This window comes from Erinaceus europaeus, chromosome 5 (genome assembly GCF_950295315.1).
Source record: "Erinaceus europaeus chromosome 5, mEriEur2.1, whole genome shotgun sequence".
NCBI lineage: Eukaryota > Metazoa > Chordata > Mammalia > Eulipotyphla > Erinaceidae > Erinaceus > Erinaceus europaeus.
The window spans coordinates 6,776,210-6,799,468 of record NC_080166.1 but is presented as its reverse complement, the minus strand read 5'-3'; the positions used below and the strand labels follow the sequence as shown (position 1 = coordinate 6,799,468).

The window sequence follows — 23,259 nt, the reverse complement described above, 5'->3', positions numbered from 1 at the left end:
TTGAGCTATAGGTCCTGGATAAATGCTGCACTGTCAGAGAGCAATCAATATTCAATCAACAAAATCAGTCACCAATTCTACTGAGAAACATTCTTACAGAAGAACAAGACAATCATTGATTATAAACTATAGTACCAGGTTACATGTGGACTTGAATCCTGGTTCAGAATTGGTTAAATTCTACTGGACTTTGAGGAAAAGATTTGTGTGGAAGAAAATATTAAGTGTGCTCCAGAGAAAATGTTCAAGAACTGTGGGACACAGGGTGTAGGAAAGGGAAAAGGATAATGACATCAAGTTGGGAAAAAAAATTCCACAGAGTGTCATTTCTGACAGACAGTCTCTGAAATACAAGGCAGATCTCAGAGTATTCTCACCTAAGGCAAGTACTGTCCTATTCCTTCGCCAGTCATTTATTGGCACGGACAGCAAACGACCACGAGATAAGGGCTACACGGCAGACTGGAAGGCTGTCTCAATACGCACTATAAATATAGCTTATAAAACCAGTGAAATACAGAATACAGGTCCAAAAAGGATGACAGAGGACCTAGTGGGGGTTGTATTGTTATATAGGAAACTGGGGAATGTTATGCATGTACAAACTATTGTATTTACTGTTGAATGTAAAACATTAGTTCCATACTCCCAGTCTGCCTCTCTCTTTCCCTAGTAGGGTGTGTCTCTGGGGAAGCTGAGCTCCAGGACACATTGGTGGGGTCTTTAATCCAGGGAAGCCTGGCCAGCATCCTGGGAGTATGGACCGACCAGTCAACGCCCATGTTCAGCAGGGAAGCAATTACAGAAGCCAGACCTTCTACCTTCTGCATCCCACAATGACCCTGGGTCCATGCTCCCAGAGGGATAGAGAATGGGAAAGCTATCAGGGGAGGGGGTGGGATATGGAGATTGGGTAGTGAGAATTGTGTGGAGTTGTACCCCTCCTACCCTATGGTTTTGTTAATTAATCCTTTCTTAAATAAAAAAAAAACATTAGTTCCCCAATAAAAAAGAAAAGGAAAAAAAAACAGTGAAAAAGCTTTTCATTTTTGCAAATATTTAAACTACATCTACACTTAAAGAATGGCTACAGTATTTATGTAAACATGTATACAAATGAGTACAAATGGAAACTTCAGCTTTTTAATTTCTGCAACTTCTTCCACTTCTACTTCTACATTAGAAGTGAGAAAAATATGGCATGAGGTCATTCATTTTCTAGTGTCAGATTTGGGAAAAGAAGCCAGATTTCCTAAGAAAAACTCCCCTAACAGCTCTTAAATATTTCTTTTATCTTCAACAGAAATTATAATATCATTGAGTGACAGTCATGGAAAAAAATTACTGACAATATCTAAAAATGGCAAAGTAAATGAAGGCACTTTATCAAATGTATATAGAGAAAGTACTAAACTTTCATTATCACAACATCATTTCTTATTTAATTAAGTTTAAATAAAAATGACTTATGGAATTATCTATTACTTTCTAAGTCATGTAATTTATGGGAAATATAACATAGACAGTTAATAATGCAACTGTTAAAGTTTAGAAAGAGAGCCACATTTAATAAATCCCATAGCACACTTTTTGGGCAAGGAAATTAAATTTATGAGGACTTTCTTCAGACCCTAATGGAAATTTATAGTATTATAATAAATCGTCTTAGTTTGTGAAAGCAATTGATTCCTATTTGCTTTTTATAGTTTATTCTACAGAAAAACAACTTACTGAAGTAGTTAACTACTTTCACAGAACTGTCAAAATTAATATCTTAGAACTTTACATTCTAACTTTCCCTAATAAGAAAAACAGATTGAAAACTCATATAAGCAGAATTATTGTAATTTTAGGCAAGATGTGTAGGACTTCATTATCCTTATAACTATCTTCTCTCCCTGTACTACTCTCTGCTAGTTTCTCTTTATTTTGGGATTACACAACTGGCTGTCTTCTATATTACAATAACAAACTACAAAGAGCTCTCAACTCCCATAATTCGCTTCTTCAGCATTTCCCAACAGTGTTACCAGATTAATCTTTAAATATGGTTTCAAACATGTCCTTCCATTGTACTAATCCTTCAACCACTTCCACACTGCTCCTCTCACATTTAAGACCTTCTATCATCAGGAGCTAGGAGACAGTTCATCTGGGACCAAACTCTAGTCACCACATGGGAGGGAGCTCAATGCCTAGTGGGAGCTTCATGAAGTGGAATGGTGTTACAGTGTCTCTTCTCTGTCGTCCCTCCTCTGTCTTATGCGAGGTGGGGTGTTACAGTGTCTCTTCTCTGTCTTCCCTCCTCTGTCTTATGGGAGGTTGGGGGGTAGGTAGACCAGCAGTAGTGGAATTACATAAGCATAAAACTTCAGGGGCAAAAAAAAAAGCAAAAATTTCAATTTTCACAGCCTGTGGTATATACCTTTAGATTCCTCTCTGACTTTCTTTTGTTTCAGTGATTTGCATGTAGTCCTGTCTTTCTCATGTCTACCTTTTGTCTCCTCAGGTGTCTCCATTTCTGTCACTGTTGAAAGAATTCCCAGCAGTAACACCGCAAACTGTGATTACATTTGAGTACAATGACTTTTTTTTTAATTGTCACTTCTCCATATTAAAATTTTTAATTATTTTTATTGGGGGCATTACGGGTGTATAGGATCTTTGTTGACACATGGGTACGATTTCTCATCTTCCTGTGATAGGTGCTACAAAATGTTGGTCAACCCCAGATTTGTGGTACTAGATTTTCTATAGTGAGTTTGTTTTATCCAGTAGTAAAAACAGAACATGAAAACTGATAAATATATGTCAAGATCTGTCTCCTGGAATGAGTCTCCCCCCAGCCTTCCTTTCACGCTTCTAAGCCTATTTTCAGTCTTCAAGTCTTGTCTGAATCCTTTCTTTTCTCATCTGTCTGTGGGTTGCTCCTGGGCCCTCACTGCCAGTGAGGGGTTAGTTCTCCAGCCTCCCAAGTCGGCCCCCAGCCCAGAGCAGTGCACATGCATCCCAGCACCATCCCTGGAAGCTGAGCTTCTGCATAGCTTCTCTTCTGCCTTAAAGCTTGATTTATTCTAAAGCTGCTGCATTTTACTCTCATGCCGGTTCTGAGCAAATGCACATAAAAAGGAAGGTTCTCAGAAGCCTCTTGATTTATGTCATTTCCAGAAAATAGCTTTAGAAATGTAACAACTCTTTTCCTTTTTTTTCAGCAGTGAAACCATTAATAAAGTATGTGATCTCAAGTTTTTCTGAAGAAGAAAGGGGAAAAAAAAACACACAACTGTTATGGGAATCAGGTATTTTTGCTGTTATTTACTGACTATCAAACTGGAGTAATAAGATGTTTGCTATCTCAGATTCTTTGTTGTAAAGGTAATATTAAAATCAATTATTTAGAGCTATGGTGTGAAATAGATAAGTTACTATTCTTAAAATTCTTAGACAAATAGTTACATTTCCCTAAGCACTAGTTAGAGAGAATAATTGGAGCTGGTATTCTTGTTCAGTGCATTGCAGGTTAGCAAATGAAGAAAAAGATTAACACAACCCCAGAATTGCTATGTTAACATTATTAATAGGTGTTCCTATTAGTCTGGATTCCTAAAAATAGCTAGTTGAGTTGAGCATTTCACACTATAAAGAATGAAACAAAAAGAAATCATTAGTTTGTTGGGGTTTTTTTTTTTCCCTCCAGGATTATTGCTAGGGCTCAGTGCCTGCACTGCAAATCCACTGCTCCTGGAGGCCACCTTTTATTAATTTTTCCCATTGTTGTTGCTGTTGGATAGAACAGAAAGAAATGAAGACAGGAGGGGAAGATAGAGAGGGGGAGAGCAAGACAGACACCTGCAGGCCTGCTTCACCGCATTTGAAGCGACTCCTCTGCAGGTGGGGAACCGGGGGCTCGAACTGGGATCCTTCTGCCGGTCCTTGTGCTTCCATTATTTGTGCTTGACCTGGGCCCCACTGTCCAGCCCCCAGAAGTCATCTGATTTATTTTATGGACCTTGACTATTGCCTTCTGCCACCTCCATCAAAAAAAAAAAAAAATCATGTTATGTGTGTGATTTTTTTCCACCAGAATTAAAATATCTTTATTATTTTTACTGATTATACATGGGTAACAGCTCACTGCAAAATAACTAGCAATAGGAAGGCGTATAAAGAAACAATAAAAACATTCCATGCCAAATGAAGTGCAAACCCATATATCCACATGATTTAAGGTAGTTCTGATTTTCCTTTTGCTTATTTCCTAATTTTCTTTTCTTTCAATTAATTAGATATCATTAACATTCTCTGTGTTAATGGAAGTGGATTTACCTCATTCTTTTTAATGGCTGTATATTCATTAAAGAAATGACCAGGATTGTATTGATAGACATGGAAGGCATTATCCAGCTGTTTGTTGTCAGAAGCAATGCAATAAGCATCCTTTCACTTAGATTTTTAGGTGCACTTTCAATTAGTCCCTTGGAATAGATTCTAGTATTAGACTTGATGGATCAAAGGGCATACACATTTAAAATGTAAATAGACAAGTCAAATCGCCTTCAGGAAATTGGACCAATTTACACTCTGGCAGCAATGTATGGAAGTCTCCATTTTCCCACTTTTGATCACATTTGGATATTATCATTGTTATCCATTTTGCAAAAATGAATATTAGATAATCTTTTCTTTTAGTTGATCATATGCATTTTTTCTTTCACATGATGATTGGTGGTTCTTTAGTTTTTTTTTTCTTTCTCAAAATACTACCTATCGAAAATGCAGATTGAAGTTATGAATTTATATACGCATGTTTATTTTAGCAATTAGTTCTAATCTCTGCCTCCTATTTTGGGAGTATTTATGCTTACTGTTCACTTTGTATACTTAAAAATTTACTCAAGTCTTGTGTTATCATTTTAAGCCCTGCCACACTACCCCCAAGTCTTTCACTCTGTCAAGATAATGATACTCTTGACATGGAGACGAGACCCAAAGTACACAGCATTTGCATCTCTGATATAAGTCGCTTGTATAAAAGAACCACTATCTCCTTTCATTAACAGTCTGCGGCATGTGAGGTGGGAATATTGTTAAAGAAAATCTCACTGATTCTAATATTTAGAGAATATCCCCATTTCTATTTGTAATGAGTTATACAGACACAAATTATGTTAGGATACAAGCTTAAAGGTTTAACGTTGTTTTAAAAACAGTTGTAAGACTCATAGGAAACACCTGGTAAAATGCAGAATTTTTTTGCCTGAATAATTCTAACACTAGTCCTGTGAAAATTTCAGGATATATATAGATATAGATATATATATATATATATATATATATATATATATGTCTAAAAATCTATACTCGATGGGAGTTAAGTAATCAGGGGTTGTCTGTTATTGTGTTTAAGACATAATTTTATTTAATTCCTCTGTTATTTTTTAGTTTGGTATTTTTATGGATGAAGAAGTAAAAGCTTTAAATTATATTAGAGTCTCTATTAGTTATTGATAGTGGGCCTTACCTATCTCTCCAAGCTTGCTTCATCTCAATAATCACAGATTGTAATAAACAGATTGTATACTAAGAAAATTCTTTATTTTATATATTAAGGAAAATTCTATTCAGTTTTATCACAGTACCTTTTCATGATGAAATATTCATATGATTTTAGAGGATGGACTAGTATCCAGGGATACAACTGAATGCAATTTAGATTAAAAATAAAAAGCATGCCCTGTGCTAGAGCAAGTATTTAAACTTGGTGTAAGCTTTTCTAACATTTCCAAGTTTGAAAATAGTAGCCTAAAGCATTTGTGAGGAAGGAATTAGCATAGAGAGAGGAAGCTTTTATACATCCCTCGTTTGCCCTTCCCTACCCAGCTCTGTATTTTCAAATCATGCACATAACTTACTTATTAAAAATGTCAACTAATATTACCTAAGTGGTAAAATTGTTAACTTTTCTTGTTTTGTTATTTATGTACTTCTATATTTAAGGAACTAATAAAACTTTTAAATTTCATTACAAAGAAATGTATATACATATAAGAGGTGGGGACACTGTGCCAAAACTTCCAGGAAAAAAAAGTTCAGGAACCTGGGATTCTAATGTGACCTCAACTCAACCTCTGACCTCAGGGAGGTCCCATAGTCAGCCCATTGTCTAACTTGAAACATCTTTCACTAAGCTCCTCAGCTGTGATGAGACTTTCAAGTTTGATATTCTTGCCGGGAAGTTTCAGACTCAGATTGCTAGGGTACGGTGAAACAGGGGGTTACATTTTAGTAACGCTCTTCACTAAATCCGAAGAGGATCAATGCTGGATGATCTCATTTATAGATGGAATTCAAGATCAGAACAAGGAACCGGGCAGAGCAGAGCACACAGAAGGGGGAAAAGGAGAAACACTAAGAGACAAAATTGGGCATCTAAGACCCTCTTGTGAAGCAGAATGGTTTGCTGAAGGGTGAAATGTCCTGACACCCATCTTGGGGACATGTGGAGATGGACCCTTTTGACAATAAAAATCCTGTAAATTAGCATTTCCTTAATAAAGTGACACTGAACTTGAAAAAAAAAAGTCCTAGACAACGAATGGCATTAATGGCCCTTTTCTTTCTTCGTTCTTCGTTCTTCTTCTTCTTCTTTTTTTTTTTTTTTTTGCCTCCAGGGTTATTGCTGGGGCTCAGTGCCTGCACTACGAATCCAGGGCTCCTGGAGGCCATTTTTTTTGTGTCCATTTTGTTGCCATTATTGCAATTGTTGCCACTGATATTATTGTTGTAGGACAGGAGAAATCGAGAGAGGAGGGGAGACAGAGAGGGGGAGAGAAAGACAGATGCCTGCAGGTCTGCTTCTCGAGCTGGGGGCTCGACCTGGGATCCTTGTGCTTTGTGCTATGTGCGCTTAACCCGCTGTGCTACTGCCGGCCCCCCTATCCTATTACTTTATCATATATTTGTGTGATGCTGTGGCTCGTTATTCTTTCTCTATGTGTGTTCTTCATCAGTCCTTTTGTGTGTAAGTTTGTGTGTAACGCACATGATGCTTTTTTCCTTTGCCCCTAATGAAAACACACACACAGGAGAGTGAGAGCAGAGAGCTTACTGAGACCCGTTTCTGAGGAAAGGCTAAGCTCTTTGCTGAGCCGTCTCTTAGATTCAAGTGTAGCTTTCTGCGCGTACTTTATAAGGTTGAGACGACACTGAAAACACATTCTTGTTTTTCCAGTTGCCCTCAGCAGTAAGGGTTAAGTGGAAGGCAACTGGAAAGCAGGCTTTGAGCCGCCTCCGGATTGCCTGTGGTTGTTGCTTTGGAACAACCACAGTGGAACCCCTTTACCTGGGGAGAGGTAGTTGGTTGCAGTCTCCAGCTGCTTCCTTTGTGTTTGTCTTTGGTATTTCAAGAAGTAGCTGCATCAGGACTCCTCAGGGGCCTGGAAGCGGCTCCTCTGTGCCCCTACCCACTTCTGGCCCACCACAAATAGTGAACAGCATCCCTCTTCAAGACTGAAACTCATTCCATTCACATTAACTTCTTTCTGTTGAAAGATTTAGTATGATTTTGTTTTCCTGAATTCACTGTAATATATTTTAAATTTTTTGGGGGAGTTGGGCGGTAGCTCAGCGGGTTAAGCGCATGTGGTCCATAGCGCAGGGACCTGCCTAAGGATCCTGGTTCGAGCCCCCCGCTTCCCCACCTGCAGGGGAGTCACTTCACAGGCGGTGAAGCAGGTCTGCAGGTGTCTGTCTTTCTCTCTCCCTCTCTGTCTTCCCCTCCTTCCCATTTCTCTCCACCCTATCCAATAACTACGACATCAATAAAAAAAAAAAAAAAATTATAACTACAACAATAAAACAAGGGCAACAAAAGGGAATAAATAAATAAATATTCAAAAAAAATTTAGTTCATTTCATTCATTCATTCATTCATTCATTCATTCATTCATTCATTCATCTTCTTTTTTACTGGGAACAGGGTGGTGGCACACCTGGTTGAGTGCACATGTTACTGTGCGCAAGGACCCAGGTTCCACCTCCCCCACCTGTAGGGGAAAATCTTGGATAAAGAAAGCCGGAAGTCGGGAGGGAAGGGGGAGATAGAGAGGGAGAGAGACAGAGAGACACCTGAAGCATTGTTTCACAAATTTCCCCCCTGCAGGTAGGGACCGGGGTCCTCGCACATTGTAACATGTGCTCTTAACCAGATGTACCACCACCCAGCACCCTCATAATGATTTCTGTGGAGAAAGATCTAGTTGATTTTGCACCTATTAAGACTCTATGAGAACTGGTTTCAAGATCAGCAAGCAATTAGGAGATCTAGACGGTAGCTTAGAAAGACAACCAGACTAAAATGAGCACAATCGTCTCTTCCCTTACTTACATATAACTTACACAAGCAACTACACCATTGTCAAATCTTCTGATATCTAGAAAAATGTGGACGTTGTTTGTAACGAAGAGGGTTTTTACCACAGGAGTAACTGTTTAGAAACTGTAGACATTCAGAGAAAATTCTTCCAGTTTTATGCTGTCAAATAAATCAGAAATTTTTTTTTCTTTCTTTCTTTTTTTATTTTGGTGGTGATGTAGTCTCTAAAAGTCTTAGAGCGGTGGTGGAAGTGCAAATAGCCTACTATTTTGAGTGGCTTGAGTAAAATTGAAGCAAAGATACTAAATGGTAGTATCCTACAGCAAAAAGACTTCGAGTGCGTGAGCAGTTGCCCATTATCACCGGGAGAGCGTCTCCTTTCTCCTGTCGCTATCACAGAAAGGAAACTTAAATACTGGTGGAGAGTTATAGACATTAGGCTAAAGTGTTTTTTAGATCCTTAGAATGGAAGACCAGGAGAAAGGTTGAAGAAAGAAAACACACACACAAAAAAAAAACATTGCCAACACCAGATGAAGAATGATTAAGTCATCGAAACTTTCCAGTATTCTTGAGACCTCTATTCCCTTGCATTACCAACCAGCTGAAGTGGCCATTGTAGCTAATAAGCTGATCTGAGATAGTACTTTTGAAAACAGATACTGCCTTTGGGAGAAACTTCCATGTACCTTTGTAAGGTAATAAGTTCAAGGGAAACGGAGCTGAGACACTACAAGGATTTCAAAGAAGTTTAAATGTAATAAAATAAGCGTGAAATGTTCTAAAAGTGCTTTTAAGTTAGACTTCCTTGGCCTGATACTTAAAAAGAAAACCCTTTTTTCAAATACAACAAAACATGAGGAGGGGTCAACAGGAGATTATCTATAAAAGAGACTGTTTTAAAGTTTATAATGTGTTGCGTTGAAGTAACGCACGCTACAGTTTAACATACTTACTACTCATTCTTGTTTGATAGTTTGACCCTTAACCTACTTCCCCCCTTTCTGTCTTTTCCACTTGTTTTGTTGTTATTTGCTAGGCAGGGAGTGTGGCAAATTCTAACTTTGCTATGAGAAAAACAGTCTTCCTAAGAATTGTAATCCTTAAATAAGTATTTTTATTTTCTGTTGGTTTTGTATCTTCATGTCTGATTTGGTTTATAAAAATAAAAATGTTCAGCTATTTTTAGACTATAAAGCAGATCTAATTATGGGTTGACTGTAAGTTCTGAGATGTTATATTTTCACCTCCATGCATTTTTGTCTTCTGAATCTGAATTTTCTTATATTTAATTTATGAGCTTCTTTAATTATTCTCACTTTTCTTTTCTTTTCTTTCTTTCTTTCTTTCTTTTTTTTAGCAATATAAAAGAATAGAAACTTTAGGATGTTGGTCCACACTCCCAGAGGGATAAAGAATAGGGAAGCTAGGGGCCGGGCTGTGGAGCACCTGGATGAGCGCACATGTTACAGTGGGACCCAGGTTTGAGCCCCCAGTCCCCACCTGCAGGGGGAAAGCTTTGCAAGTGGTGAAGCAGGGCTGCAGGTGTCTGTCTGTCTCTCTTCTCTCTAGCTCTCTCCTCCCTCTTGATTTCTGATGGTCTCTATCCAATAAATAAGTAAAGATAATTAAAATTTTTTTTTATAGAATAGGGAAGCTTCCAATGGAGGGAATGGGACATGGAACTCTGGTGGTGGGAACTGGTATATGGAATTGCGGCCCTGTTATCTTAAAATCTAGTTAATCATTATTAAATCACAAATACAACTTTAAAAAGAATAGAAGCTTTAAGAACGATATTCTGTTGTAAGTATTAAGTGATCCAGCACCTAGTGAATTGAGGTCTATGGACTCCCAAGTTAATTCTCCAGTCTCTACTCTTTTGCATTTTTTAAAAAAGGATTTCATTTATTTATTCACGTGAATGATAGGAGGAGAGAGAGAAAGAATTAGATGTCACTCCGGTAAATGTGTTAGAACCTGGGACCTCATGCCTGAGAGTCCAATGCTTTATCCAGGGCGCCACCTCCCGGACCACAACTCTTTTGCATTTTTAATTCTTGACCCTAGAAGGAAAACTTTAAAAAATAGTCCTTTACTCATTAAAAAATATACCAATAAATTGATTACCTTTAATGAACTGCTTGCAAGAAGTCATTTCAAAACTAAAGAACCAGAAAATGTCCTGGTATTTTCTTGTCATATCAATTCATCAGTGAAGACGCATGAACTGAAGAAAATTAAACAACTGACAGTTGTACTTATGAAAGGGTTACAAAAAAAAAAAAAGGTACAAGTGGTTCACAGCAGAGCTTTGAAATGCTGACCATGCAGTTCTGTTTTGTGGTTAACAATACACTTACCTACACAACTGGTGGAGACATCTTAGCTCTCAGACATCCTCTGGGAATGTTGTGACAGCTTATGACATTTCTTTTGTTTTAATTTTAATGTGATTTTTAAATTTATTATTGATAGAGACAGAGAAAAATTGAGAAGGGAGAGGGAGATGGAGAGGGAGAGAGACAGGAAGACACTTGCAGCCCTGCTTCACCTCTTGTGAAGCTTTCCCCCTGCAGGTGGGTGCCAGGGCTTTGAACCTGCATCCTTATGGAGTATAACCTGTGTGCTTAACCAGGCGTGCTACTGCCTGCCCTCCTGATATTTCTTACCTTGATCCCAAAAAGAGGAAACCAATTTATAGATAACTTAGGTCTATGTTTTATAAAAAATAGACCGAATGTGTCCTGAAACCTCACCTCTCCAGGGGCCTATCCCACTAGGGAAAAATAGGGATGGGCTAGGAGTATGGATCCACCTGCCAATGCCCATCCATGTCCAGTGTAGAAGCAATGACAGAAGCCAGACCTTCCACCTTCTGCACCCCATAATGAGCCTGGGTCCATACTCCCAGAGGGATAAAGACTAGGGAAGCTTCCAATGGAGGGGATGAGATATGGAAGCTTCCAATGGAGGGGATAAGATATGGGGGTGGGAATTGTGTGGTATTGTGCCCCTCTTATCCTACTGACTTGTCAATCATTATTAAATCAATTAAAAAGAATAGACCAAACTGGGGTTCTGAAGAACTGACCTGATCTGTTTTTAGTTAACAGTCACGGTGTAGCAGTATGATCTGAGGAAAACCAGTCTCTGATTCAGTTTTGAGAATTAATTATAATACTTTATATTTACATTTGTACTTTAAAGTTTTTATAAATTTTAAAGCTCTCTATTGGCCCAAATCATATCTAATAATTTGACTATTGTGCTCTTTTGTTGGTGTATACATTGGAAGATTCTATGTATTTATGGGATTTTAACTGAAGTTGCATCTAAAATAAATTAGAAATAACTTTAGCAGCCAGTGTGAGAGAAAAGAGAAATCTAGTTGAACATAAGGTAATATTTACATAGAACAACATTAATTCATTGATTAAAAAGGATTTCATAGAAATTTAAAAATCTAGTCATATAAAGAAAAAAAAATCCAGCAATGGCTATACAAATACACTAGGGGAATTTTGAAATCAGTTTGTCACACAGTTTCTGGTAAGATCTATATGACTGTAGCCATTTTAATTTTAATGCACTCAATATATTAGACTGAATAAGATTGTGAACAATGAATACCTTACCAGCATTATGTAGTTAGAAAGTTCCCCTAAAGGCTTTTTTTTTTTTAAGTTACAGTGATGAATCCTATTGGAAGCAACAAAAAAATATATAAATAAGTTATTTGGTCATAAGATTTTTGACTGATATGGCTTCATATACAAATGTTTGATTCCTTATGCTTAGATTTGCTGTTTTTACTTAAAAAAATTTTTTTTAATCTTTATTTATTGGATAGAGACAGCCAGAAATCTAGAGGTAGGGAGATAGAGAGGGAGAGAGACAGAGAGACACCTGCAGCCCTGCTTCACCACTTGCAAAGCTTTCCCTCTGCAAGTGGGGACCGGGGGCTTGAACCTGGGCCCTTGAACACTGTAACATGTGCGTTTAACCAGGTGCGCCACCACCCGGCCCCCTGCTGTTTTTACTTTTAAGGTCCTTTCCCAATACCCACTTTTTTTTTTTTTTTTTAGTATGGCTATACAACTTTCTCTGCTTTAAAATGTGTCTACAGGTATTGATTTATTAATTCAGAGCCATTCTATCATGAAGATACTAATAATATGACATGTTTACCAAGAGGAGATTGTAAACTCCAGTCAAATACGAAAGGTACATTTCAGTTAAGATAGAGATCAGTGTCTCTTTCATTTGTCTTTGGATATTAGCAAGGCAAATTTAAAATGCAGTGGTCTCTATGAAGGAAATGGTAGGTACCTTTAGTTCAACCAGTATTCTCTGATGCATTAAAAAGGTCTATTCTTAGAAGAGAGCATCTGCTCGAGCCCCTCGCCTATTTCAGTTTGTAGATTCCTAAGCAGTTGCCAGGTTTCATGTAGGGAACTAACCCGGTGACTGTCTGTCACAACACATTACTCCTTCAACTAGATTAGCTGACAGTGATTTATTCTTTTTATTTATTTAGAATTAGTTTATTATTTCCTAAGTCAGTCTTTCCCTCCTTCTCCTCCTCCTCCTTCTTCTCCTTCTTCTCCTTCTCCCTCTCCTCCTCCTCCCCCCCCTTCTTCTCCTCCTCCTTCTTCTCTCTCCCTCTCATTTTTGCCTCCAGGGCTATTGCTGGGGTTCAGTGTCTGCACTATGAATCCACTGCTCCTGGAGACTATTTTGTCCCCTTTTTGTTGTCCTTGTTATCATTGTTGTTATTGTTGTTGTTATTGTTATTGGATAGGACAGAGAGAAATGGAGAGAGGAGGGGAAGACAGAGGGGGAGAGAAAGACAGACACCTGCAGACCTGCTTCACCGCCTGTGAAGTGACTCCCCTGCAGGTGGGGAGCCGGGGGCTCGAACCGGGATCCTAACACCACAGCTCCTTGCGCCTTGTGCCATGTGAGCTAAACCCACTGCGCCACTGCCCAGTCCCCCCCCCCCTCTCTCCCTCCCTCCCTCCTTCTCTCTCTCTTTCTTCTCTTCTTTCTTTTCCATACTGTGGCCGATATTCCAGCTGTTTTATGTGATAACTTAGTGAAAGCACCTTGAATAATATCTGAGATGTTAGAGACACACGAGTTGTTAGTTTTTGTACCGTTTTCCCCTTAGACTAAGAGAGTTAATATATACGGCTCACTTTGCTAATGCAAATCTAATGAATTTTCTAGCTTATATATTGAAAAGTGCCCAATATATGTTCAGCCATTCAGAGGAAAAAGGAAGTTTTCTAACTCTGAGCCATGAATTTCCATTAAAGTTTTAATTCTTTAATCCATAGAGGAAGTCATGGCTGGCTATTAATATAATAGAAAGTTTGTCTATAAATCTTCTAAAAATACATTACATATATAATAAAGGCACAGTTAGATTTTAAAAGTAAAACGAGAACTTGTTTTATGTATAACATCCTGTAGTGACATGAAACTTTTGAAATGAACAATTATTTTAATACCTTATTTTTAATTTTAAGGTGAACCTCTGGGTTAAAATAGTCAGATATGGTCAGTAGATGATCATATGGAAAATAAAAGGTTAGAGCTTGTGTCTTCATCACGACTGTTCCAGGCACCACCAGAATCTCAAACATTTATTATTTAAATTTTCTTACTCCGTAGCAAATAACAAAGATAAATTTGAAAACCATTGAAAGCTGCTTTGTCTATCTTGTCACTGTGTTCTGGATATAAAAGATTACAAATGTACTCGTTCTTTTTCTTATTTATAAGCATCAGCTTGTGCTTTGAGAAATCAGAAGACACAGGAGTCGGCGGGTAGCGCAGTGGGTTAAGCGCATGTGGCGCAAAGCGCAAGGACCGGCATAAGGATCCTGGTTCTTTTTCTCTCCCTCTCTGTCTTCCCCTCCTCTCTCCATTTCTCTCTGTCCTATCCAACAACGACGACAATAATAACTACAACAATAAAACAACAAGGGCTACAAAAATGAATAAATAAATATTTTAAAAAATCAGAAGACACTTGGCATGTGAGAAGGGTGGAAATGCTATTGGAAAACTTCCATAGAAAATGCAGTTTGTTGGAACAACAAGTGTAATCAAGAAGAGAATGTTGGGGAGTCGGGCAGTAGCGCAGCGGGTTAAGCGCACGTGGTGCAAAGTGCACGGACCCGCATAAGGATCCGGGTTTGAGCCCCTGGCTCCCCACTTGCAGGGGGGGGGGGGGTCGCTTCACAAGTAGTAAAAAAGATCTGCAGGTGTCTGCCTTTCTCTCCCTCTCTCTATCCCCCCTTCCTCTCTTCATTTCTCTCAGTCCTATCCAACAGTGACAACATCAATAACAACAACAAGAATAACTACAAGAATAAAACAACAAAGGAAACGAAAAGGAATAAACAAACAAATATTTTTTTAAGAAAGAAGAGAATGCTAGTAAAAGCTGACATAGCTTGGTTCTAGGTGAAGGTGTTATTAAGGGGATTTCTTATTCCTAATTTTCAGTCTTTAGGTTACAGAATTAAAAACTGAAAATCTTAGAATAAAAAAAAATGTCCAAATCACACCTTGATAAACCCTGCACTCCCTTTCCCCTCATTCGCAACAGGACCCTCTCACTGGTACCAAATTCTTGTACTAGAAACTTAACTGTGGGAATTCCTATCATTAGAGTTCACACATCCTTTTCATTTCCTCTCCACACACTACTCCACCTATCCTTCCTCCTCTCAAATGCTCAGCGGAAAGTGAATACCATCCTAACGAATAAAGTTAATGAGCACATATACATATAAAATTACAACAAGCCTATGACAACATCAAGAATTCGATTGAAAAACTGATGTATAGTCTTCGTCATATATTGTCAGTTGGACTTTGTCTTTGATACCTTTGCTTCTCAGAGTAAGGTTCTCGGAGCAAGGTCTTTGCATTACTGCCCATAAGAAATATAGACTCTTAGGCTCTACCTACATTTATGAAACTTACATTTGCATTTTAAACAGCCCTTCACGTGTTTCGTGTACATTCTGATAAAACTCAGCTTAACTACTCAGGAAATGACATTAAAACATTTCATCCTACATTACTTGAACTTAAAGTGAAATTATTAACAGACTGAACTTTTTAAGTTTTCCAGATTTTAATTTTTGAATTCAACAATACTGACTTTTTTTTTTTTTTGCCTCCAGGGTTACTGCTGGGGCTCAGCGCCTGCACCATGAATCCACTGCTCCTGGAGGCCATTTCTCCCCACCCCTTTTGTTGTCCTTGTTGTTTTATTGTTGTCGTTCGTTGTTGGATAGGACAGAGACAAATGGATACAGGACCAGAAGACAGAGAGGGGAAGAGAAAGACAGACACCTGCAGACCTGCTTCACCACCAGTGAAGCGATTTCCCTGCAGGGGAGCCGGAGGCTCGAACCAGATTTCTTATGTTGGTCCTTGCGCTTTGCCACCTGCACTTAACCCACTGCGCTACCGCCAGACCCCCATCAATACTGACTTCTAATGCTGCTTAAGTGATGCAAAACATTCATAAATGAGTGGAATCATTCAAAACCCCCATTTTCTTGACTAGACTATTTTATTTCTTTAAATGAATTACAGATTTCAACTTTAACACATACTCTTTGACACAAGTGAAGTTGTAAGTAGCAAGTGTCTAGAGACAAAGTGAAACAAGTTCCTTCCTCAGTTTTTGTCTGTTTATTTTGTTTTGTTTTATTACCAGGATCATCACAGGGGCTCCAGCTCTAGTATGTCTCTGCTTTCAGTGGCCTTTTTTTTTTTGCCCCCCATCCAAACTGAGGTTAGATGAAAAGAGGGAGAATAAGAGACAAAAAGAGGAGAGACACAGTAATACCACTCTGCTGCTCCTGAAGCTTCTCCATGCAGGCGCTCTAGGTTGGCCAAGGAGAGCTAACTCTAAGTTCTCACAAATCTTTCAGTTCTTAGTGTCTAATATGTTGGCCATCTTATTGTAACATTTACATATATTATAGGTTATTTTATTTAAAAAAATTATTTATTTTAGGGCTGGGAACACAGTAAAATGGTTATGCCAAAGACCTTCTAGCCTGAGGCTCTGAAGCCCAGGCTTACTTCCTAGCACCATCATAAACAGCGTAGTTCTCTGGTCTTTTTCTGTTGGTATGCTTCTACTTCTGCTTCTAAAAACCCCTTCTGTTTCATTTGGTTTAATCCCCCCTGCTTAACACTGTATTCTATTTTCATAACCACAGTTAACTAAGCACTGCCCTGCCTGCAGGGCACTGGTTTAATCCCCACTGGTTCAGGATGTCTTTTTGCTCTGCCCCCTCTTGTAGTCACACCCTGATTTCCACCAGTCTTTTTTCGCTCCACCCTCTCTACGTCACATCCTGTTTCCACCCTACTTGGCTAGTACATATATAAGGACAAGATTGTTTTAGTTTAGTTTTAGCTTAGCTTGGCTTAGATTGTGCTGCGTTCTGCATGAATAAAGAGATACTTAGTACAGCTCAGCCATGAGTCCCTGGTCGTCTGTCTCCCGTCAGTGAACCTCAGCCTGGCATTTTTCTGTGTGTAGCTTTCTCTCTGTAAGTCTATTTCACTGAAATTATTATTGCTATTATTATCATTATAAATTTGCCACCTGGTTTATCCCAGGAGTTCAGTATCTATCTGACAATTCCAGCATTACAGGTAACTTTTGTTTTTAATTTTCTTTGATAGAGGGTGAGAGACAGAGATATAAAAGGAGAGAGAGATAGAGGCGAGACACATCTACAACACTGCTATATTACTCATGAAGCTTCTTTCTTGCAGGTGGGGACCTGGGCATTCACTCTGGGTCTCCGTGCAAGGTGATACACGTTTTCTTTACTTTCTTTCTTTCTTTTGTTTTTAATATTTATTTATTTATTTATTTATTTTCCCTTTTGTTGCCCTTGTTGCTTTGTTGTTGTTGTTACTGATGTTGTCGTTGTTGGATAGGACAGAGAGAAATGGAGAGAGGAGGGGAAAACAGAGAGGGGGAGAGAAAGATAGACACCTGCAGACCTGCTTCACCGCCTGTGAAGCGACTCCCCTGCAGGTGGGGAGCCACGGCTTGAACCAGGATCCTTACGCCAGTCCTAGTGCTTTGTGCCACGTGCATTTAACCCACTGTGCTACAGCCCACTGTCGAGATGTGTGTTTTCTATTGGGTGTACCGTCACCAGGCCTCTTACATATACTGATTTATAAAGATGTATATCTGAAACTCATTTGGTATTATAATATATTCTCGCTCCAATGAAAATACGGAAGTACAAAACAGAAAATTGACTTTCAACAAAGATCTTGTCCAATGTCTTCTCTGCCTTTGGATAGTAATCATTGAAGGCTGGTACAGTATGCATTTGTTCTATTTTTTATTTTTTTATATTTCTTTATTTAGTTTCCCTTTTGTTGCACTTGTTTTTTTAATTGTTGTTGTAGTTATTATTGCTGTTGTTATTGATGTTGTCGTCGATAGGACAGAGAGAGATGGAGAGAAGAGGGGAAGACACAGAGGGGGAGAGAAAGATAGACACCTGCAGACCTGCATCACCGCCTGTGAAGTGACTGGTGGGGAGCTGGGGGTTTGAACCGGGATCCTTACACCGGTCCTTGGCTTTGAAGCATGTGCGCTTAACCCACTGTGCTACCGCCCATCTCCCTTACAGTATGCATTTGTATGACTACCCCATTTTTATTTTTCACACCACTGTGGTGGACTTAGATAGACATTCAATTCCTTTAACCTGTCCCTTAATTTATCATATTATTTGACTCTTAATACCCATATTCTGGGAATGCCAGTGTCTCAGATATGAAAATCTGACGTATGACCATTGGTGTCACTGCCCCAGCTCCTCAGGCCTTTTTGAATTTCTTGCCACTTTCCCATTGACCATGGCCAGTGGTTTTTGCAAAGCATCTTTTTTCTTTTGTGTTTATTGGTTCCTATTTACTCTTTATTCCTTTCCCTAGGTTTCTTGAGATAACATTTTTTTAAAACATATTTTATTTATGTATTTATTATTGAATAGAGGAAGAAAGAAATTGAGAGGAGACGGGGAGAGGGAGAGAGACAGAGAGACACCTACAGCCTTGCTACTCCACTTGTCAAGCTTTCCCCTGCAGGTGTGGACCAGGGGCTTGAACCTACATCCTTGTGCATTGTAATGTACGCGCTTAACCAGATGTGTCACTGCCTGGCCCCAAAAAGAATATTTTCTTTTTTTTTTTAATTTTTAAAAAAATATTTATTCTCTTTTGTTGCCCTTGTTTTTTATTGTTGTAGTTATTATTGTTGTTGTTATTGATGTCGTTGTAGTGGATAGGACAGAGACAAATGGACAAAGGAGGGGAAGACAGAGAGGAGGAGAGAAAGACAGACACCTGCAGACCTGCTTCACTGCCTGTGAAGCGACTCCCCTGCAGGTGGGGAGCTAGGGGCTTGAACTGGGATCCTTAAGCCGGTCCTTACGCTTTGTGCCACGTAAGCTTAACCCGCTGCGCTACCGCCCAATTCCCCCCCTTTTTTAAAAATTAATGTTTTTTCTTTATTGGAGGAAGTTAATTGTTTACAGTCAATAGTAAAATATAGTCGTTGGTACATGTGTAACATTTCTTAGTCTTCCACATAACAAACTCTAACCCCACCTAGGTCCTCCCTCCATTATCATGTTCCAGAAGTGGAACACTCTCCCACACCCCAGAGCTCTATACTTTGGTGAAACACACCAATTCCAGTCCAAGTTCTATCATGTGTTTCTCCTTCTGTTTTTGTTTTTCAACTTTTGTCTATGAGTAAGATCATCCTATCATCATCCTTCTCGGAAAGAACATTCTCTAAAGCATGTATGTCTACAGGCAAACCTGCTCTGTGGTGCATTAGTAAGAATGGCTTCTCACAGTCTTCAGTGGGCAAATGTTTAGGAAATGCTTGATAAAGCGTAGGAGGATTTTCAACGGCAGTGGGTCTAACTCTGAGCAGCACTAAATGTTAAATTTACTCTCCGTCTGGGCAATATTATAATTTTTAAAAATATCAACAAAAAAAGTCTTTGACTCTAGTTTTCATATACTTATGGCAATAATCACTGGAGAGCAGTGGACTGGATGTTACAATGTGCTTTCACACCTACTTGACCACGTAATCCTCAAAATGAAAGAAAGAAAGAAGCTGGGGTCCTTGGAGTATGTTAATACAAGTATAATGAGAAAAGATTGCTTCCATCATATTCTTCTCTTGCTTCCTGAATTCTCTCTTTTTCTTTTTGATAAAGACAGAGAGAAATTGAGAGGATAAAGAGAATTTGGGGGACAAGAGTGATGCCTGGAGCCCTGCTTCACCACTTATCCCCTGCAGGTGGAGACCCTGGGGGTCGAACCCAGGTCTTCGCACATGGTTACCGTGTGGTGTGCACTCTTCTGGGTGTGCCACCACCTGGCTTGCTCACTATTTCAAAATGGCCTCCTAATCTGTATCATCTCAAATTCAAACAATGTTTAAGACTTCCCTAATCGACTTCTCTGCTGTCCCTCCTACATAGACCTTTGCCTCTTAGCATTCCAACACCTCCAGTTAGTTGTCAGTAAATCTTCTCCAGCTCCATGACCTCAACATAAACAATATAAACGTCTGTCTTTGCCCACAGTATTCTTCTTCTCTGGAACGAAACTCCAAATGCAATGCTCAAATCTGAAGCATAAATAAGGTCAAGATGAGTTTCAGACTTAGATTGCATTCCCCAAGGACCAAGGATTTCCATGAATATGACTTTAAGAAATTCTAGAAAGAAGTAGGCAGGAGAGTAGGTCAGATAAAGTCGTAAAGAGAAGGGGTCAAGTAAGGTTTGCCTAAGGATTAAAGGCCCATGGAGGGTTATGGTTGGATTCAGCTTTGCTTCAGTGTTGTGATACTTCTGAAATATTTCATTCAGAATACAGAGCCAGGACATTGAAAGCCACTTCTTAAATGTAGTGTCTGGAGGGACAAGGAGTCACACACACACTTCTGGGTTTCTTATGACAAAGAGGGAAGTGCTGGCCACCTGGTTAAATCCCAAAGGTGCTTGTAAGTATCAAATTGGGAACACAAGGGGGAGAGACAAAGAACTAATGTGTAGGGGAGCAAAAACTAATCGCCCTCCGGAATATAGCTTTGGCAAATGGGTAATTTCACAGAAGAGACACTTAAGGATAAGAAGCACAGCTGAGGGGTCAGGTAGCGCATGCTCGGTAGAGCACGTGTCCTTGTATAAGGCCCCAAGTTCAAGCCTTAGGTCCTTACTTGCAGGGAGCAAATGCCAAGACTGCTGACAAATGCTGCAAGCCTCTCTCTTTCTCTCTCCCTCTCTCCCTCCATCCTCCCCTCTCCATTTCTTTTTGTCCTATCAAATAAGAGAAGAAAAAAAAAAGGGAAAAATGGCTGCTGGAAGTAGTGGATACTTCAGGCAGGCAGAGAACCCCCCAGTGATAACCCTGGGGGCAAAAAAGAAAAGAAAAAAATGAATAGAATGATGTTAGAGATGATACTCTAACCCGTTTCACTTCTTTTAAATTTTTTTATTCCCTTTTGCTGCCCACCTGCAGACCTGCTTCACTGCCTGTGAAGCGACTCCCCTGGAGGTGAGGCACCGGGGGCTCGAACTGAGATCCTTATGCGGGTCCTTGCGCTTTGCGCCACGTGCGCTTAACCCGCTACACTACGGCCCGACTCCCCCCATTACCCCTTGTTTCATTTCTTTATGACTTTTTCTAGCTAGGAAATCTTTTAGCACATTATCGCCACATAGAAGATAGCTCTCTGCTTAAAAGCAGAGTTGGCTATCTAACAGATATTTTAGGCGGCTTCTTTCTAATTGCACTGCCTTCCCATGTTGTTTCTTTTTTTTTTTTTTTTTTTATCGTCAAGTGGCTCAGAATTGCTAATTAATGAAAGTTGTTGCCCAGTTGCCTTGAGCTGCTGGTACTTCGCTCACTGACTTCTGCAGCTGTGTGAGAGCAGCCCTCCAATATCAATCTCATCTGGAACTGGGTGCAGAATTTTCTACCTCTCAGATATGTGCTTTGATAAACTAATGGGGAAGGGGACATGAAGCCTTACTTTTTCTATACTTTCCTGTTTTTTGTTTGTGTGTTTTTTTGCATTTAGCTTTTATGTCACATTAAATCGTTTGGAGAGTCCCTTGAAGTGAGCATTGCTATACACACTATAGATTTTGACTTTTTCTGTTTCATGGTGAAAATATTTTCCTTTAGTTGACCCAGAGAAGACAGCAAAAATTATGTTGTTTATTTCGAGCTTACTGGAGTCAGTGCTAAGAGAAATAATTTCAGCAAAGTTAAACTATTTATCTTGTTCTATATCTCACTGTCTTTCAGCCACCAAGTTGCAGATGCCATTATGATGCCATTCTGACTTCCCTGGGCAGATGACCTCACCAATCTGTCCCCAAATCTCACCACTCCAGAGCCCTACTCTAGTAGGGAAAGATAGAAACAAGCTTGGGGGTATGGGCCAATCTGCCAACACCCATGTCCAACGGAAAAGCAATTACAGAAGCCAGACCTTCCACCTTCTGTACCCCATAGAGACTTTTGGTCCAGACTCCCAGAGGGATAAAAAATAGGGAAGCTTCCAATGGAGGGGATGGGGCATGGGACTCTGCTGGTGGGCACTGTGTGGCATTGTAACCCTGCTAAATTACAATCTTGTTAATGATTATTAAATCACTACTAAAATAAAATAAAATAAATTCAGCAAAGTTCTCTGGATGGTTCCTGGGTACTATACAGAAGCCCTGTAGCATCCAGCATCCCTCTGTGATTACAAGGCACATCAGTGTTTCCCCTCAGGGAAAGTCAGCATCCTTAGTGAAAATATGATTGTCCAAATTACAGATGGCAGATCCTCTTTATCCTAACATTCTGTGTCTTGAATACTGCATTTAGTTTGGGGCAAAGAGAATCTGATAATAAAATTTAACTTTTAATAGTAGTCCATACTTACTTTTCTATGGTGTTAGGAAGAACGAATGCTATATGCTATTTTCCTATGTGATCTTCACATTAATTGTAGAAGGAGATGATTTTTTGATTCCATTTGCTATTGTGAAAAATGAACTTGAAACATTGCAAACATTTCTCATCTTTAGTCAGGTTTTGCTGGAGCAGAACCCAAGAGAACTCTGGCACAAAGGGTTTGTTGAGAAATTCATCCAGGAAAAACCAATAAAGAAAGTAAGGGATTTAGGGCAGGAATGGAGAGGAAGTTGAGTCAGGAAGAAACTTGATGAAGTGTTAGGGGATTAGCACAAGGGAACTATGGAGTGTGGCTTAAGTCTCAAAGTTAAGCAAATCTGAAGCAAGGGAATTTAGACATTGAAACTGCTTTGCTGAACAGTCACTTGTTGGGGCTAATACCAGAAGGTGTAAATTCCGCCCCCCCCCCCCCCCCCCACACACACACTCTTTCCACCAGAGTAGTTAGCTATGGTTTGTGGTGGTCCTGGGAACCGAACCTAGGAGGGTTCAAGATATGAAAGTGATTTGCATAGCAATTATCCTGTCTCCCTAGCCAAGGTTCTTTGAACTCTCTCTGCTAGCAGAGGAAACCAGGTCCTGAAGATTGAGAACTCATGGAAAAGGGGGAGGAGGAAAAACAGTATAGAGGCTGCTAATTAGAGGAAGAAATTCAATGAATTCAATGGAGTGCTGGGAGGTGGTCAGCATTGCCTGTTCATATAGTTAAAATTCAGTGAAATTGGAATTTCAAGTTTGATCTCTCTGCCTCTATAACTCAGTATACCCTGAACACTAGACAAAAATGGCCCTATTTATAACTGATCATGTTA

General features: G+C 39.3%; 1 long non-coding RNA gene across 1 annotated transcript; it reads left to right on the top strand.

The window, feature by feature from the left end:
* The first annotated feature begins 3,215 nt into the window (after positions 1-3,215).
* LOC132538676 (uncharacterized) lies at positions 3,216-22,094 on the top strand. Its single transcript, XR_009550030.1, has 3 exons — positions 3,216-3,299; positions 17,198-17,235; positions 21,788-22,094. It is a non-coding gene; the product is annotated as an uncharacterized LOC132538676 (long non-coding RNA).
* The last annotated feature ends 1,165 nt before the right edge of the window (positions 22,095-23,259 follow it).